The 19,931-nt window shown below is 31.6% G+C and overlaps 1 protein-coding gene across 1 annotated transcript in view; it reads left to right on the top strand.

Moving 5' to 3' along the window:
• The window catches only part of spri (Src homology 2 domain-containing protein sprint), a 996,502-nt gene that overhangs the window by 104,741 nt on the left and 871,830 nt on the right, over nt 1-19,931 (top strand). The gene's annotated exons all lie outside the window — the stretch shown is intronic.

Below are 19,931 nucleotides of genomic sequence, written 5' to 3'. Positions count from 1 at the left end.
CCATTTGCGCTAACAAAGGTCACCATACCAAACACACAGAGAAAACAGATTTTGGCAGTTGCAGCAACTATCTGTTGGTAGTTGTGTCACCCAACTGATTCGGTCGACTCAATCGAATTATAGGAAATGAAACTAATACTACATCTGGAAATGGTTGTATCAACCGATTAAATTGGTCCATACTCCCTTCTCCATTCGGCTGTATTGCCCAACCTATATAGTATCCACAATATGATGTTAAGGTTGCCAACCCAATAGGGTTGCATATGATTATTACCGACATAACTTTTAAATATACTAAGGAAGAGATAAAAACAAAATTGGTAAAACAAAATACTCTATTAAACGAAAGAGAATTTAAATTTTGAATATTTTTGAAACTAAGAGAAATAATAAAATTACATACAACGTTAAAATAAAAACTGATGGTGATACTTATGAGAAAATTCTAAAATAGCAGAGAGTCAACATCGGATGGGAAAGATGCAGAGTGTTCGATGGAACAGATGTGAAACGCTGTTTCAAATGTAAAGGATTTAATCACAAATCTACCGAATGCAAAAATCAAGAAACATGTATTAAATGTCACGGAAATGACAAAAATAATGTATTCGCGTGAATAAAAAATTGAATCTTGGCTTAGACGATAACCATATGACAAGTAGTAGAAACTGTCCTGTGTACCTAAACAAACTTAGTATTAAAAAAAAAGAGAATTGGCTTGAACGATTAGCAACCAAAGAATATTTGTGCAATATATACCAACGCTCAAGGATTAATTAATAACTTTAATCAAATTGAAATTCTAGCGGAAACTCAGAACCCAGAGTTTGTAATATTATCGGAAACCCATTTAACCGAAGATATTGAAAATAATGAAATTATGTTACAAAACTATAACTTTATAGCCACACGCAGAGAAGGAATATGCACTGTTAGAAAAATATGTTTTTCATATGTTCCGATATAAACAAAATGTGTTTCGGGCAAAATTTTAAAACACAATATATTTAAGTGCAAACATGTGATGTTCCTAAACTAACACTAAATGTTTGGGACATCTATGTTAATATGTTAGAATAAATTATGTTTGGGGCATGAATGTTCATAAAAATCATATGTGTGAATGCAAACATATATAAATTTACAAATTTCGACTAAACATACATATGTTGTGATATTTTATTCAAAGCGATAGAGAGAGTATAGAGAAAGAAATAGAGATGGAAACCGAGAGTGTTGACGAAAGATATCAACATTACAAAGCGAAAGAATCAAAAGAGAAAAATTTCTGTGAAACCGCTTGTATGTTGTTTCGGAAAACTGTTTTTTGATAAGGCCAAAAATTTGATATGCTTAAGTCTAAATATTATTTAATTTGAATAAAGAGAATAGACATTCGGAACCAAGAGAATAGACATTTGAAAACCAACCAGCATATGTTTCCGCCTGAGAGCAGCATTTTATGTATGTGTGGACATGTGTTTTGTTTATCATTTTGGCACTGTGGGCACAATTTTTTTTCTTTGTTCGTTAAAAGAAATCAGGGGTCTTCATAAAAATAACGAAAGGGTACTATACTCTTTTTAGAGTTGGGACAGTAAAATGAAATAAGGAGGAAATAGTGAAAAATTACACAGTAAAATCTATAAAAACAAAGTTTAGTTCCTCTTTATTAATAAGTAGTCCACGAGGAGTTGACGGACACCTTCAAATATAAAAGCGGGCATTAAGTTCGAGTTTTGCAGCTAAAACAATTGAAAAAGTTTATTTTCTTTAAAATAAATTATTAAAGAACAAGTATATACGGCCGTAAGTTCGGCCAGGCCGAATCTTATGTACCCTCCACCATGGATTGCGTAGGAACTTCTACTAAAGGCTGTCATCCCCAATCGAATTACTTGGGTTGCGATAACACTTGCCGATGGCAAGGTATCGTAAAACTTTTTAACACTGTCTTCTAAATTGTAAGTTAGTCCATACGGGGTATATATTAAACAAAAAAAAGGCCGATTAAATACGTATATAATCTAGTTTCACAAAATTTTCTATAGAAATAAAATTTTGACAAAATTTTCTATAGAAATGAAACCTTGACAAAATTTTCTATAGAAATAAAATTTTGACAAAATTTTCTATAGAAATAAAAATTTGACAAAATTTTCTATAGAAATAAAAACTTGACAAAATTTTCTATAGAAATAAAATGTTGACAAAATTTTCTATGGAAGTAAAATGTTGACAAAATTTTCTATAGCAATACAATTTTGACAAAAATTTCTATAGAAATAAAATGTTGACAAAATATTGTATAGAAATAAAATTTTGACAAAATTTTGTATAGAAATAAAATGTTGACAAAATTTTCTACAGAAATAATTTTTTTACAAAATTTTCTATAAAAATAAAATTTTGACAAACATTTCTATAGAAATAAACTTTTGACAAAACTTTCTATAGAAATGAAATTTTAACAAAACTTTCTATAGTAATAAAATTTGACAAAATTTTCTATGGAAATAAAGTTTAGGTAGATTACAAAATTTTCTATAGAAATAAAATTTTGACAAAATTTTCTATGGAAATAAAATTTTGACAAACATTTGTATAGAAATAAACTTTTGACAAAACTTTCTATAGAAATGAAATTTTGACAAAACTTTCTATAGTAATAAAATTTGACAAAATTTTCTATGGAAATAAAGTTTTGGTAGATTATTTTTGGCGATATGGACCAATTTTTGTGTAATAAGTCATCGGCTATATATAACTAAAGACCGATATGGACCAATTTTTACATGGCTGTTAGAGGCCATATATTGACAAAATGTACCAAATTTCAACCGTATCGGATGACTTTTGCTCCTCCAAGAGGTTCCGGACGTCAAATTTGGGGACGGTTTATATGGGAACTATATATAATTATGGACCGATATGGACCAATTTTTGCATGGTTGTTAGAGACCATATGCTAACACCATGTACCACATTTCAACTGGATCGGATGAATTTTGCTCTTCCAAGAGGCTCCGGAGTTCAAATCTGGGGATCGGTTTATATGGGGGCTATATATAATTATGGACCGATATGGACCAATTTTTGCATGGTTATGAGAGGCCGTAAACTAACATCAGGTACCAAATTTCAACCGGATCGGATGAATTTTTCCCCTCCAAGAGGCTCCGGAGGTCAAATCTGGGGATCGGTTTATATGGGGGCTATATATAATTATGGACCGATATGGACCAATTTTTGCATGGTTGTTAAAAACCGTATACTAAGACCACGTACTAAATTTCAACCGGATCGGATGAATTTTGCTCCTCCAAGAGGCTCCGGTGGTCAAATCTGGGGATCGGTTTATATGGGAGCTATATATAATTATGGACCGATATGGACCAATTTTTGCATGGTTGTTAGAGGCCGTATACTAACATCAGGTACCAAATTTCAACCGGATCGGATGAATTTTGCCCCTCCAAAAGTCTCCGGAGGTCAAATCTGGGGATCGGTTTATATGGGGGCTATATATAATTATGGACCGATATGGACCAATTTTTGCATGGTTGTTAGAGACCATATACTAACATCAGGTACCAAATATCAATCGGATCGGATGAATTTTGCCCCTCCAAGAGGCTCCGGAGGTCAAATCTGGGGATCGGTTTATATGGGGGCTATATATAATTATGGACCGATATGGACCAATTTTTGCATGGTTGTTAGAGACCGTATACTAAGACCACGTACCAAATTTCAACCGGATCGGATGAATTTTGCTGCTCCGGGAGGCTCCCCAAGCCAAATTTGGGGATCGGTTTATATGGGGGCTATACGTAAACGTGGTCCGATATGGCCCATTTTCAATACCATCCGACCTACATCAATAACAACTACTTGTGCCAAGTTTCAAGTCGATAGCTTGTTTCGTTCGGAAGTTAGCGTGATTTCCACAGACGGACGGACAGCCGGACAGACGGACAGACGGACAGACGGACGGACGGACGGACATGCTTAGATCGACTCAGAATTTCACCACGACCCAGAATATATATACTTTATGGGGTCTTAGAGCAATATTTCGATGTGTTACAAACGGAATGACAAAGTTAATATACCCCCATCCTATGGTGGAGGGTATAAAAATAAGAGGCATTTTAGAGCGATGGTGTTCAATGCTAGTAAAAAACTGTTCACGCCTAAATAAATTTATGTTTATATTATAAAATTATTTATGTATGTTTATACTCGACTCCACGTTCTTCTTTTGTTAGTTTTTGAATTCTTTCCAAATTTTAAAGTTTTGTACCAAAAACAGTTTTTTGTTACAAAATTGTTATTTTTGCAATAAAAAATAATATTTTATCCAAAAATCAGTCACTTACGTTTATATCAAGCACTGTTACTGACTATAAATCTTTAATAACCCACATTTCAAAGTTTCATTATAAAAATTTAATATAGTATAAATATAAATGTGTAAATTAAAAAAAAAAAAAAGTGTTCGGTCGGAGCAGGGATTGAACCCACGACCCTTTGCATGCAAGGCAGACATGCTAACCACTGCTCCACGTGGCAAACAAATGTATGTTTCTGTTAAATAATGTTATGTTTGCATGGGCTCGTGGGCGCTGCAAACTATGCTATATAAATGTAACTTATAACGATAATTATCTACTGGTGACTATAACAGCTACGTAGCCCAGTGGATAGTGTGTGTGTATGGTCCTCGGTTCGATTCTCCGTGCAGGCGAAAGGTAAAATTTAAAAAAATTATAAAAGTGAATAATTTCTTCAACATTTTTTGTATTACAGAAAAAGGTGCCAAGAACTAAAATATTTCGTGGAAGTGAAAATTGCGAGTATGTTAGGGTATGAGCACAATCGTCTTTGGGAAAAATTCTACCAAGCATATAATATTTTTGGGCTCAAAATGCTTCCAAACATATAATATGTTCACATAAAACAAACATATTAATGTTTCGGCAGTATCCAATAATATATGTGCTTCCTGCAAAATATGTTTGGAACATATGTTAAAGAAGCGATTTTTTTTGAGGGTGTGATCACCTCAAACATGTTTTAAGAGCAAAATGTTATTTTTGTACGGTGACCATGTAACATGTTTGTCACTAAAATGTTATTTTCTCATCAAATATAACCTGCTTGCCGAAATCAGATACATGATTTCCGATAAAATAACATGGCTGCGAAAACCATGTTACATGGTCACCACCCAAAAATAACATTTTGCTCTTAAAACATGTTTGAGGTGATCATATTCCTTCTCTGGGTGCAGTTACTCAAACTCAACTAGAACGGGCGGTGTAATTATATATTGCAAAAAGAAATGGAACATAAATAGTCTTTATGAAGGAAACATAGGCTATAATTACTGGATATTAGTGTGCTCAGTACAAAACGATAAATCTAAGCTAGTAATTTGTGCAATCTACAGATCACCTAGTGGATCCGAGTCAGATTTTTATAGTGCATTTCAAGAAACACTTGACTTTGTATCTGATTTTAACTGTGATATTTTGATAACTGGTGACTTTAATATAGATTGGACAAAATCTACTTATTATACACCCTCAAAAAAAATCGCTTCTTTAACATATGTTCCAAACATATTTTGCAGGAAGCACATATATTATTGCATACTGCCGAAACATTAATATGTTTGTTTTATGTGAACATATTATATGTTTGGAAGCATTTTGAGCCAAAAATATTATATGCTTGGAAGAATTTTTCCCAAACACGATTGTGCTCATTCCCTAACATACTCGTAATTTTCACTTCCACGAAATTTTTTAGTTATTGGAACCTTTCTCTGTAATACAAATAATGTTGAAGAAATTATTAACTTTTATAAATTTTTTAAATTTTACCTTTCGCCTGCACGGAGAATCGAACCGAGGACCATACAGTTTGTAAGCCAACACACTATCCACTGGGCTACGTAGCTGTTATAGTCACCAGTAGATAATTATCGTTTTAAGTTACATTTATATAGCATAGTTTGCAGCGCCCACGAGCCCATGCAAACATAACATTATTTAACAGAAACATACATTTGTTTGCCACGTGGAGCAGTGGTTAGCATGTCTGCCTTGCATGCAAAGGGTCGTGGGTTCAATCCCTGCTCCGACCGAACATTTTTTTTTTTTTTTAATTTACACATTTATATTTATACTATATTAATTTTTTTTAAATGAAACTTCGAAATGTGTGTTATTAAAGATTTATAGTCAGTAACAGTGCTTGATATAAACGAAATTGACTGATTTTTGGATAAAATATTATTTTTTATTGCAAAAATAACAATCTTGTAATAAAAAACTGTTTTTGTACAAAACTTTAAAATTTGGAAGGAATTCAAAAACTAACAAAAGAAGAACGTGGAGTCGAGTATAAACATACATACATAATTTTATAATATAAACATAAATTTATCTAGGAGTGAACAGTTTTTTACTAGCATTTAACACCATCGCTCTAAAATTCCTTTTATTTTTCTTTAATAATTCATTTTAAAGAAAATAAACTTTTTAAATTGTTTTAGCTGTAAAACTCGAACTTAATGCCCGCTTTAATATTTGATGGTGTCCGTCAACTCCTCGTGGACTACTTTTTAATAAAGAGGAACTAAAGTTTGTTTTTTTACATTTTACTGTGTAATTTTTCACTATTTCCTCCTTATTTCATTTTACTGTCCCAACTCTAAAAAGAGTATAGTGCCCTTTCGTTATTTTTATGAAGACCCCTGATTTCTTTTAACGAACCAAGAAAAAAATTGTGCCCATAATGCCAAAATGATAAACAAAACACATGTCCACACATACATAAAATCAAAGACCATTAATAAAGAAGACGTGAGATAAGCTTGCTCTTCCTCTTTTTCTTGAAAAAACAGAGATTAATATCATACATGTTCCATGAGACGTTGCAACTTTTTTTCGGTTTCTCTTTTCATTTTGAATTCGTAACAAAACTTAATTCGCTTATTTTAGCAATTTTTTTAACACTTAAACGAACAAAAACACTTTGTGAAACATTTTATTAATAATTTAGTGCAACCGACATAGAAATTTGCGTGAAATGTTGGAGAAAATAGCTAAATAAAAATTGTCTGCATCAAACCAGTAAGTTCGGAGCGCTTTTCCAACAAGTATGATATTAATCTCCGTTTTCTATTACTAACACTATCAAAGCCCAATTCACGTCTTCTTTATTAATGGTCTTTGCATAAAATGCTGCTCTCAAGGCGAAAACATAAGCTGTTTGTTTTTCAAATGTCTATTCTCTTGGTTCAGAATGTATATTCTCTTTATTCAAATTAAATAATATTTAGACTTAAACATATCAAATTTTTGGCCTTATCATAAAACAGTTTTCCGAAACAACATACAAGCGGTTTCACAGAAATTGTTCTCTTTTGACTCTTTTGCTGTGTTATATTGATATCTTTCGTCAACTCTCCCGGTTTCCATCTCTAATTCTCTCTATACTCTCTCTGTCGCTTTGAATAAAATATCACAACATATGTATGTTTAGTCGAAATTTGTAAATTTATATATGTTTGTATTCACACATATGATTTTTATGAAACATTGATGCCCCAAACATAATATATTCTAACATATTAACATAGATGTCCCAAACATTTAGTGTTAGTTTAGGAACATTACATGTTCGCACTTAAATATATTGTGGTTTAAAATCGTGCCCGAAACACATTTTGTTTATATCGGAACATATGAAAAACATATTTTTCTAACAGTGTAGGAACAAAATCCAGAGTGCAATACATGATAATGGCCTGAAGCAAATGGTAAACCAATATACAAGAATCACAAGGACAACTAAAACTATTATCGATTATGTAATAACAAATTCTAAACGTATAAAAGTAAATATTAATCAGAACGAAAACATATCAGATCATGAAATAATAAATATAGAGATTGAGTGTGATAACGAGAAACATAAGTGCAATAAATCAATTAAAAGATTCAAATATAAACCGAATATATTCCAGAATGAATTAAGTGCAATATTAAGGCCGGTACTCTGTTCGGTTTTCGCGTTGAAACTCCATACAAAATTAAAAAATGCGAAAAACTAGCGAAATTTTTCCATTTGTGGTACTTTGTTTTTTTTTCGAGTTGAAAAACTGACGTTTATAGCATGGCGCCATTTGCAATGTGAATTAAGAAATAATTTATTTATTAAAACTATTTGTGTGGGTTTATAACACAAACACGGATTATATTTTTATTCCGAAACTATACAAAGGATCAAAGGAGCAGCAGACCAATTGCCCAAAGAAAATAAAATGTTAATTTTGTAATAACAAACAGCAACCACCAACTTAATTCAATATCGCTCCCTGTAAAATAGCGCTCCAAGTTACCTAAATAAACGCCGCTTTCTATGTGCGAAATAATGGTTTCTATAAAAATTTTTCGTAAGAATGAACATAGTACCGGCCTTTAGAACGTAAAAAGGCCGAAAATACCGAAGATTATACGATTTACCTGAACAACTGTTTTTTAGAAACGATAAAAAAATTCACTAAAGAAATAAGAATAAAAGAAAATCCGGCAAACTCGCAATGGTTTACAAATGAATTAAGAATGATGAAACGACATAAAACTTTAATGTATAACAGAGCTCATTACGAAAATACATAAGAATCGTGGAATAATTACCGTGCAATAAGAAATAGTTATGTTATAGCCATAAAAAACGCCAAATTCAAATACACAAATGATCAAATAACAAAAGCCAGAAATCAAAAGGACATGTGGTCAAAAATCAAATTGCTCGTAATGAAAAAAGTCGAAATGTGATTCAATCTGTGATATTTAATAACGTAGAAATTAGTGATCAAAACCAAATAGCTAGTCATTTTAATGAATATTTTATAAATAGTGTAAGCGAGATAAGAAGATCGATACAAGAAGTGCCATATATTAACCGTATACAACAATCTGTGAATACTTTCAAATTTCGTGCAATAAACATCTTAGAACTTGAGAATGTCTTCAAAAGCCTAAAAAATAAATCTGACTTTGAAAACATAACTCCTAAAATGATAATTGATAATTGGAATCTAGTTGGTCATATATTGCTTGGTATAATAAACGATAGAGCTTTGCATGAGAACATTCATTCATACACCCAGAGAAGGAATATGATCACCTCAACCATGTTTCAAGAGCAAAATGCTATTTTTGAATGGTGACCATGTAACATGTTTGTCGCAAACATTTTATTTTCTCGGAGATTATGTGTCTGATTTCGGCAAGCATATTATTTTTGGCGAGAAAAGAACATTTTTGCCATAAACATGTTACATGGTCACCATCCAAAAATAACATTTTGCTCTTGAAACATGGTTGAGGTGATCATATTCCTTCTCTGCGTGTAGCGCACACAACTGCACTCATGAAACGGTTCGAGAAGACTGAATAATCTTCGTTGATCGAATGAATAGAATGAGAACACTGGCTTGATCGAATCGGTTCGAATGAATGTAAATGTATGAATGAGACATGGTTTGAATCACACCCAATAAATCAGTATCGAGTGAATGTTGTTGTGACGTCACATCATTGAAGTTGTGCATTTGTTTCCATTCTCGGTCGCAAGTAAACATTCGATTGCATTTGGTGAAACGGGATAATCGAGAATACTCGAACATTTAGCGGGAGTTTCGGGAATTTGCAAAGTTCTCGAGTATGTTATGACAAAATATGGAATCATGCTTAATGAGAAAAGAAGTCATACAGTTGGTGTTTCTTAAGATATAAGTGTGTAATTAATAGTTAAGCTTATTGACGATAAAATGAGTAATTCTAACAAGGCAAATGTTTAAATTTGTTATGTTTTTATATGTAACTAGCAAAAGTAAATTTATTTTTGTAGTCTGTTGAAATCACGCTAACTTCATAACGAAATACGACTTGAAACTTGGCATTAGTAGTTGTCATTGATGTAGGTCGGATGGTATTGCAAGTGGACCATACATATAGAAAATTTCATTTCTATAGAAAATTTTATCAACATTGTATTTCTATAGCAAACTTTGTAAAAATTTTATTTCTATAAAAATTATTTCTATAAAAAATGTTGTCAAAATTTTATTTCTATAGAAAATTTTGTCAAAATTTTATTTCTATAGAAAATTTTATCAACATTTTATTTCTATAAAAAATGTTGTCAAAATTTTATATCTATAGAAAATTTTGTCAAAATTTTATTTCTATAGAAAATTATTAACATTTTATTTCTATAGGAAATTTTTGTCGACATTTTATTTGTATAGAAAATTTTGTTAAAATTTTATTTCTATAGAAAAAGACAAAATGTTTTACTTCCTATAAATACGAATGTCCCTTATTTTTTATACGAAAAAGTGAATTGCATTTTTAACGATTACTTACTATAATGCCCAAAAATATCATCCCAAATGTTTCTCTTAAAAACTAGAGCAATATTTTGTTTTGCTGTTAATACCTTTTTACCAAAGACCATTAATAAAGAAGACGTGAATTGGGCTTTGATAGTGTTAGTAGTAGAAAACGGAGATTAATATCATACTTGTTGGAAAAGCGCTCCGAACTTACTGGTTTGACGCAGACAATTTTTATTTAGCTATTTTCTCCAACATTTCACGCAAATTTCTGTGTCGGTTGCACTAAATTATTAATTAAATGTTTCACAAAGTGTTTTTGTTCGTTTAAGAGTTAAAAAAATTGCTAAAATAAGCGAATTAAGTTTTGTTACGAATGCAAAATGAAAAGAGAAACCGAAAAAAAGTTGAAACGTCTCATGGAACATGTATGATATTAATCTCTGTTTTTTCAAGAAAAAGAGGAAGAGCAAGCTTATCTCACGTCTTCTTTATTAATGGTCTTTGCTTTTTACATAGAAACGCAGAAGATTTTGTCCACTTTGTTATTTTTTTACTGCATACACATTCGCCTTTCCATCAACATACAACTAAACAAACGTACAATGCATATAAAAGTTGTTGTTATTGTTACTACGTGAGGGCAAAAAAGATTCGAAATCCTCGATTCCTTCACTATGTTTTCGAAAACAATTTGACTCGTTGTGTTTGATCCCGAAGAGTGAAGTTGTTTGATTGACCGTTTCATACAACACAAACGAGAACGAGTTATGGTTGTATTCGAACTTACAAACATCGGTCCAAACGGGAACGACTACAAATCTCTACCTTACTTGTTGGGCTTCGAGATGTTCTCGAACACAAAAATATATGACCGATGCAATGCTCTATTAAATAACGACCATATAAAGACCAATTTTAGTAAAACGGGATTGTTGTATAGGGATTGTTTTTTTGTTAATAATCCGCAACACCCCACTGCTTCAATTTTTATTATACTTCCAATGTTTGCAATTGAAATTTTTTGGACAAACGTTATTGAGGTTGAACAAACGGAATGACGTAGAGCAATATTGTGAGAGTAATTGCCCAGCAAAAAAAGCGTCGCCATAAAAGTAGTGAAAATGTTCTTTTTGGATCCGGAAGTGGTGAAAAATTGGCGCAGAAGCGATGAATTTAACATGGGCTTGTCATAGGACGGATGTCCACCATTTCAAAAGTCGTTGCACTGAATTTGCATCACTTCTTAAGGTGTGATTCGAATTCAATGTTTTGGATGTGAATTAAGAATTTTTGTGATATTTTCATAAATAAATAATTTTTAAAATTGTTTATGATTTTGAATGCACGCTTCTCTGGAACGTTTGACATCAAATATTATTAAAAACAAGCAAGTCTTCTAGAACGGATTTAGCATTTTTTTCGGCAAAATTTAAATAATTTTTACCAATTTATTACTTCTTAATATGTTTTTAACCTATTTCAAGCAAAAAAAATTAAATTTCCCATTAAAAATATGAAAAAAGCGAGTTATAAAAAATTGACTCAAAGGAACTTCCTCTGGAGTTAAAATAAAGAACATCTTTGGGAGAACATTTTTGGAAGTGCTTCTAAAGTTGTGCCTTTAGAAGAACTTCCAATTTTTTTGCTGGGTGATGTATTTCTAAAATTGGTCAGTTAAAAAATATAACAAATGAATGGCATAAACCGAAAGAAAGAATTCTTTCTTCGTAAAAAGAACGATAATTTTCGTTAAAAGTCATTGTTTTACAACCAAAGAAACATTTCATTAAAAGTACCAAATATTTCGTACTTTTTAAGTTCTTCCAAATTTTTCGTAGTTTGTAAAAAAATGGTTCTTTTTATGAACAATTTTCGTACTTTTTAAGAAACAATTTCATTCTTTTTAAGAAAATGTTTCGTACTTTTTAAGAAAAACTTTTGTACTTTTTTTGAAAAATGTCATCACTACTTTACATTTTAAGTTTTTAAATAATTTTAGTTTTATTGCTTCTCTTTTATACATAGCATGCTATCACCCAAGTTGGTGCATAAAAAATAGAATAAAGGAATACTCTCAAGCACATTATCAAAGACAATTGTATGTCGCGAACGTAAATTTTATAACTTCAATGAAACTTCTTCGTTATTGTAAAGAAAATGTTTCGTACTTTTTATGAAGAAATTTTAATGCAGAATGTTTCATTAAAATATTCGTAAATTCGTAAAAACTTCTTCTCAAGTCATGAAATTTGAAGAAAGTTTCGTTAAAAGTATGAATTTATTACAAATAAAAGTTAATGTAGAATATTTCATAAACGTTTCCAACATTCGTAAAATAAATGAAAATTTCGTTCTTTTAATGATAATTGTCTGGTAGTTTTTGCAGCAATTCATTAAAATTATGGAAGTCTTTTTGAATATTCATGGTTTAGTAGGCTGAGCAGAGATAAGACTGTAACGCTTATAACACTGTTCGAATCGATGATAATGATGACGATTGCATAGTGACGATAATGATTAAGATAGAACCTCTTTGGATCGAAACGTATCGTTAATTGTCGTGCTTATCATGTGGATTATTATGGTGGTGTTTGTTCCACTCATTTCTTGTGCTGAAGTTGTTGCGTGGGATGCGTTTTAATTTAACTCTTACTGCTCCCTATATGGAAACATAAACAATCTTTTTCTTGTTTTCTTCTTTACTAACTCCGAGCTGTTATGTTCGGCAGTTCTATATACAATAGCCTAAAATAGCGTTGGCGTCCAGTAAAAGCAGTCATGGATGTGTTTTGATTCTTCTAAATTGATTCTTCTGAACAAACGGCACCGTATTATTGGCTACAAACACATATGAGTAAAATTTGGCCCAGTAGCCTGAACGACAGCGGGTATTTCGACCGGCTTGTTTTCGCTTCAAAGCATTCATTGATTGGGAAATTTGTCAACACGTCTCTAAAAACCTTCTATTGATTTAGATAATAAAATAGTATTAATGAAAATTTATCAAAATCATCTCAATGTTGAATCAGATGCTACTACCAAACTATTGCTGGTAGTTCTCTACTGCAATATGATTTTTCTTGTATAGATAGTCTGAACGAATTATTTCATTAAAACGGCTATTGTTATGTGATACTTCTGTAATAGATCTATAAGATTAGAAACAAGTGTAGTGCGCTAAAACGAAGACGTCTCATCGTAAACTAAACTAGAATCGGAGAAAACTTATTCAATTGATACTATCCACTTCCGAACGTTCAGAAAAAAATTCTTCGTTAAATTTCCTTAATTTTTGTGTTCTTACACTCAAAAAAAGTTTACTTGGATCCAAAGATTTTAATGTTTTTGTATTGATTCCGAGCCAAAGATGAGGCTTCTTTAATATAGACATTTTTTAGTAACATATCTGGCTTTATATCTAGGATCAATAAAATTAAAATTAGGATACAGATCTCATTTATCGAATTTCCATTCTCTTTTCGCGGTATATTAATAAAGCTATTCGCGTACAAATAAATGTCAGTTTAAAAATTCAAATTATAACGGTTACTTCAAAGTAAAAAGTGTTTACTAAATTCCAAAAAACTTTAAACCAAAGATGCTAAATTCTCAAAATAGCCCTTAGCCAATATTTGAAGCGTTTTTATTTTAAATCTGAAGATTCAGTTTATTTAATAATTATTTCTTTAGTCCAAAATTTAATAAAAACTTTTTTCGAGCTAAGAGTATACATTTTATTATAATAAAAACTTCATTATTTCATAGAAATTTGTCATTAATATTTTGTAAATTGCGCATCCTAAAATTTAATATCACGTAAATATTTTTTTCAGTGTGGGAAACATTGAAAAAATCGCACAAATATAAGAATGTGATACAATTGGATTTGAAGAGCGTACATTAGACGAACAAATGTACGGCTAAAATCTTGTCGGAAATTGAAGACACAGCTATACATAGAATAAAATATAAAATTTTCACAACACGGACGAAAAAGACTGTTTTTCAACTTCTACGACTGTTTTTTATATGTTTGGGTATAAAAATTATATGTTTGTAACTCAAATTTTTTTACAATATTTTTAAGTGCAAGCATATGGTTAGGTTAGGTTAGGTTAGGTTAGGTGGCAGCCCGATGTATCAGGCTCACTTAGACAATTCAGTCCATTGTGATACCACATTGGTGAACTTCTCTCTTATGACTGAGTGCTGCCCGATTCCATGTTAAGCTCAATGACAAGGCACCTCCTTTTTATAGCCGAGTCCGAACAGCGTTCCACATTGCAGTGAAACCACTTAGAGAAGGTTTGAAACCCTCAGAAATGTCACCAGCATTACTGAGGTGGGATAATCCACCGCTGAAAATTGTTTTTGGTGTTCGGTCGAAGCAGGAATCGAACCCACGACCTTGTGTATGCAAGGCGGGCATGCTAACCATTGCACCACGGTGCAAGCATATACTGTTAATAAACTAGCATAACATGTTTAGGACATATATGTTAATATGTTAGAACATATTATGTTTGGGACATAAAATGTTTGTAAATATAATATGCTTGGATGCAAACATATATTTTATTAGTAACATATATGTGTTTAGAAAGGAAGGCCTAGAGAGTATGCTGCAAGTAAATAAATGGAAATAACCTATTGGAATAACCTACCAGTGTATGTCTGATTTCTAAGAGTTTGTCCGAGACTAGTTCCTGAGGACCAGTTTATGGGTTGCTCCTGCTAAATTGTACCAGGACGTGTCCTTTGGGATGAGTCCAAGACGCGTTTTAAAATGTAAGTTACTCCGTCAATGACAAACCCATGTTAAAGTGGACGGTCCCTTCTATACGTTTTGATCAGAACTGGGACTGGTCCATACACACCAGGGACTAGTCCTTTACCAGTTCTGTGGTTGATCCATTTCCCGTAGGGTAGTTCCACACTTTTCCCAGCAAAAAATTGGGATTTGTTCTAAAGGAACAACTTTAAAAGCACTTCCAAAAATGTCTTCACAAAGAAGTTAACTATTTTAACTACACAGGAAGTTTTGTTTACTTGATTCTTTTATATTTTAATGCGTAATTTTTTGTTTTCTTTTTTAAGTAGTTTAAAAAAGAGTAAGAATAAATAAAATGGTACAAATTATTAAAATTTTGCCACAAAAATGCTAAATCCATTATAGAAAAATCGATAATATTTGAAAAAAAAAAGTTTCAAACAAGCGTTAGAATGCATTAAAAATCATAAAAAAGTATAAAAATTATTTATTTGGGAAAATATCACAAAATTTTTAATTCACATTCAAAACACTGAATTCGGATCACACCTTAAGAAGTGATGCAAATTCATTGCAACGGTTGTTGAATTCATAAGTTCATAAGTTCAACCACAGCTTTATTTCATAAATATCAGACATCTACCACAACCCAAGTAATTCGGTTCTGCATGAAAATCTTTAGTGGAACTTTGTACGTTGTACGAGTATATACTTGTTTAATTTTTATAAAAATGTAAAATCGTAAATAGGTTTTCAAATTCTGGGGGGGCTAAAATTTTTCTGGGGGGATCTAAGCCCCCTCCCCAGAGGCCTTCCAACGCTTATGAGTAGAATAAAAATTATTACTATGCATGCCAAATTTGTTTTAAATTGATTCAGATTTAGATATAGCTTCCATATATATCTTTCGCCAGATTTATACACGTGACCATAATGACCAAAGTTTTACTGCTATTTACGTGAAATTTTGCAACATTCCAGGTATGCATGCCATTTTTTCTGAATTAGTGGTGTAAGGTAGCACATTTTGGTTGGTAAAGATGGATTTAAATTGGATAAAAATACCCCAAAGCACCAATGGATTCGAAAGCATAACATTCTTCGTGAATCTCATTTTAATACGTTAGAGATGGAGTCATACAATCATTGGTTACTTCTTTTACGCCTGATGAAGATGACAGAGAATATTCAAATGTAAAAACCGCTTGCTATGTGTGCTACCATGATGAGAAGAAAAGGCAGCGTTCTATAAGAAAATATTTTAACAATGTAAAAAACCAGTATTTGTGGAGCAGAGCTGGGAACAAACCAAATGCAACTGTTGCCTCTTCTTTTATTTGTACTATTTTCATATGAATGCGTCCAAATTGCATAAAAATTTGTTAAATATTGGTGAAATGGCAAGAGTTTCAAAAATGAAATATTTACATTTGCATATAGCAACTCTATTTTTGGCTGAAAAGCTTGGTAAGGACAGAGTGGGTGGAGAGAGAAATCAGGTGGACGTAATCACAATCACTTACGTATTTAGTCAGGCTCGCAATATATAATCACACTCACCATTTCAAAGACTCCACTTTGAGCGACAACGTGTAAAGCCTAAATCGAAGGATACATTTGGGATATTACATATAAAGGTTCATGGCGCCCTTTCTCGTGGAAATTGCTGACTTCTATATCGGCTTCATCCGTCGACAATCAAAGGACGCAACTTATGCTACTGATCTCCAATAAAACTACACACATTGTGGGAGTAATTCCGAACACGGTATGGATTATTCTCGAATTTTTCGGAGTAGATTTCCATTACCCAGGATAGCTGGAAACACACATATATGTTGCCTTTAATTCTACGGCTATTTGTCAAATTTTTTCACTTATTTCTTTTTTCAATTGACGTTGTTTTCGAAAAACGAAATTCAGAATACCAACTCAATAAACATTTTGAAATCCTAAATGAAATCAAATCACGATTTTATTCCCGGAAGTTTTGAAGCACTTCAACGATTGAAATTTACGACTACGATGTCTTTTATTGTTGATAAAGAAATCCTACTGACCAACGACCAGCGGGTTTCCTGCTAACTTTGCAAGTGTTGCCAGTATAAAATGTGAAGAATCGCCTAACGATCTATCCAACGGCCAAGTTGAGTTAGTGTGTAAACATAACCATAGCGGTGGGCGAAACATTTCCGCGACGGTTATTTAAGATTGTAGGCAAAACTTTAATTTTTTCATGTTTCCGAGAGTTTAGACTATTAAAATGCACTATAACAATCGTTAAAATTGAAAATATCTTGCCATCATTACTGTCAGAAGAGCCATTCTGAAATTTTGTGAAACACCAAGTATAAATAGCGTCTTATAAATTATTTGAAGAAAAACGAAAAATCAGCGCTGAGAACATAAATTGCGAAAGATATATTAACGAAATATTTTAGAAATTGAAAATGTAATAAAGTAATATATTTTTAGATATTTTTCCAATCATACTGTATCGAACAATTGTTGAGCACATTAATAATAGAGCATTGCATGAGAACATTAATTCATAGCGCACACAACTGAACTCATGAAACGGTTCGAGAAGACTGAATCATATTCGTTGATCGAATCAGTGTTGCCAGGTTGGGGGTTTTCCCCCCAAATTTAGGGTTTTTTTTACACGTTTAGGGGGATTTTTAGGGGTAACATTTATTTGGGGGGATTTTTGGGAGTAAACAATTATTTTAGACCCTATAAAGTGGAGCGATTCTCAACAAAATTTAGAACAATTCTGGCATGAATTTAAAAAAAAAAATGAGGGAAGTCAACCCATGTTCTTAAATACAAGCAAGTATGTTAAGCAATGACATTATGTTTTAAACGCATCTGTTGAAGGGGCATTTTTAATATTTGATACAATTAAAAACAAGTTAAGAAATGGTATTGTAACATTAAATTATTGGTCTCATAATTTCAAGCCTACAATTTTGACGAATAATGTATAATTACTTAACTTTAATTTTTGTTTATTTTTTATTTCTATTATTTATATTTTATAAGCCGTTATTTTAATTAATTTGATTTGAAAGATTTATACATTGAATTATATTGTTTTGTCTGCTCTTTATATTGATATACATTTTATTATTATACCCATAGAGAAACCCGAAGTTGTGAAAAGTGGTATAATGATGTTATCTACTGATTTTTATTTACTTCAAAAGAAATTTTGTTCTTAAAAAAAAAATCTTTCAGTATATACACGCTCACAAAAAATCGCATATATATTTTTGGGTATTGCCCAAACATTTATATGTTTGATCTCTTCCAATATATAATATGTTTGAAAGCATATTGGTCTAAACAATATATGTTTGGGTAGTCTAAGTTCCAAACATTTCGTATTTTTGCATCCAAATTCAATAATGTTGTCTTTCAAAAAACAATATGTTATAATGTGAACATACAATATGTTTGGAAGCATTTTGCACCCAAAAATATTATATGCTTAAAAAAATATTCTCCCAAACAATATTGTGCTGAAAATTTTATTTATTTATTTATATATTTACAATCATAATGAATTATGAAAATAAACAGGTAATATAGGTGCTAACAACATAGGTTTTCGACCTGAATGCTCAAAATTTTGTTTCTGCCCAATTGTATATTCCCCCACATCTTTCTCACTTCCACGAGATTTTTTAGTTCTTAGCACCTTTTTCTGTAATACAAACATTGTAGAAGAAATTATTCAATTGTATGATTTTTTTATTTTAATTTTACCTTTTGCCGGACGGGGATTCGAGCAGCGGACCACACAGTTTGTAAGGATCAAAGAAGTAGCTGATCAATTGCCCAAGGAAAAATAAAATGTTAATTTTGTAATAACAAGCAACAACCACCAATTTAATTCAATATCGCTCCCTGTTAAATAGCGCTCCAAGCTACTAAACACATATATGTTTATAGGCTATTTCTAAATTATTATATGTTTGCATCCAAGCATATTATATTTACAAACATTTTATGTCCCAAACATAATATGTTCTAACATATTAACATATATGTCCCAAACATGTTATGCTATATGCTTGCACTCAAAAATATTGTGTTTAAAAATTTGTGTTCCAAACATATAATGTTTATAGCCAAACATATGAAAAACAGTCTTTTTCATCCGTGTATATTTGTATTAAATTTAATTTGTAAAGTGTATCACTGCAGGATTTTTTAACGAAATTTGGGACACCTTTTTGACTTATTAACATTCTTAAATTTTTTGGGGGTTTTTGAAAAAAGTCTAGGCCAATTTTTTTTAAGATTTGGGGGGAAGAATCAAAAATCACCTGGCAACACTGGATCGAATGAATAGAATGAGAATACTGGCTTGATCGAATCGGTTCGAATGAATGTAAATGTATGAATGAGACATGGTTTGAATCAAACCCATTAAATCAGTATCGAGTGAATGCTGTTGTGACGTCACATCATTGAACTTGTGCATTTGTTTCAATTCTCGGTCGCAAGCAAACATTCGATTGCATTTGGTGAAACGAGATAAACGAAAATACTCGAACATTTAACGGGAGCTTTGGGAATTTGCAAAGTTCTCGAGTATGTTATAGCAAAATTTGGAATCATGCTTAATGAGAAAAGAAGTCATTCAGTTGGGTTTTCTTAAGGTATAAGTGTGTAATTAATAGTAAAGCTTATTGACGATAAAATGAGTAATTCCAACAAGGTAAA

This window comes from Haematobia irritans, chromosome 3 (assembly GCF_050003625.1).
Source record: "Haematobia irritans isolate KBUSLIRL chromosome 3, ASM5000362v1, whole genome shotgun sequence".
In the NCBI taxonomy this organism is placed as follows: domain Eukaryota; kingdom Metazoa; phylum Arthropoda; class Insecta; order Diptera; family Muscidae; genus Haematobia; species Haematobia irritans.
Note: the sequence above shows the minus strand (reverse complement) of the source record. Positions and strands in the feature narration are given on the sequence as shown.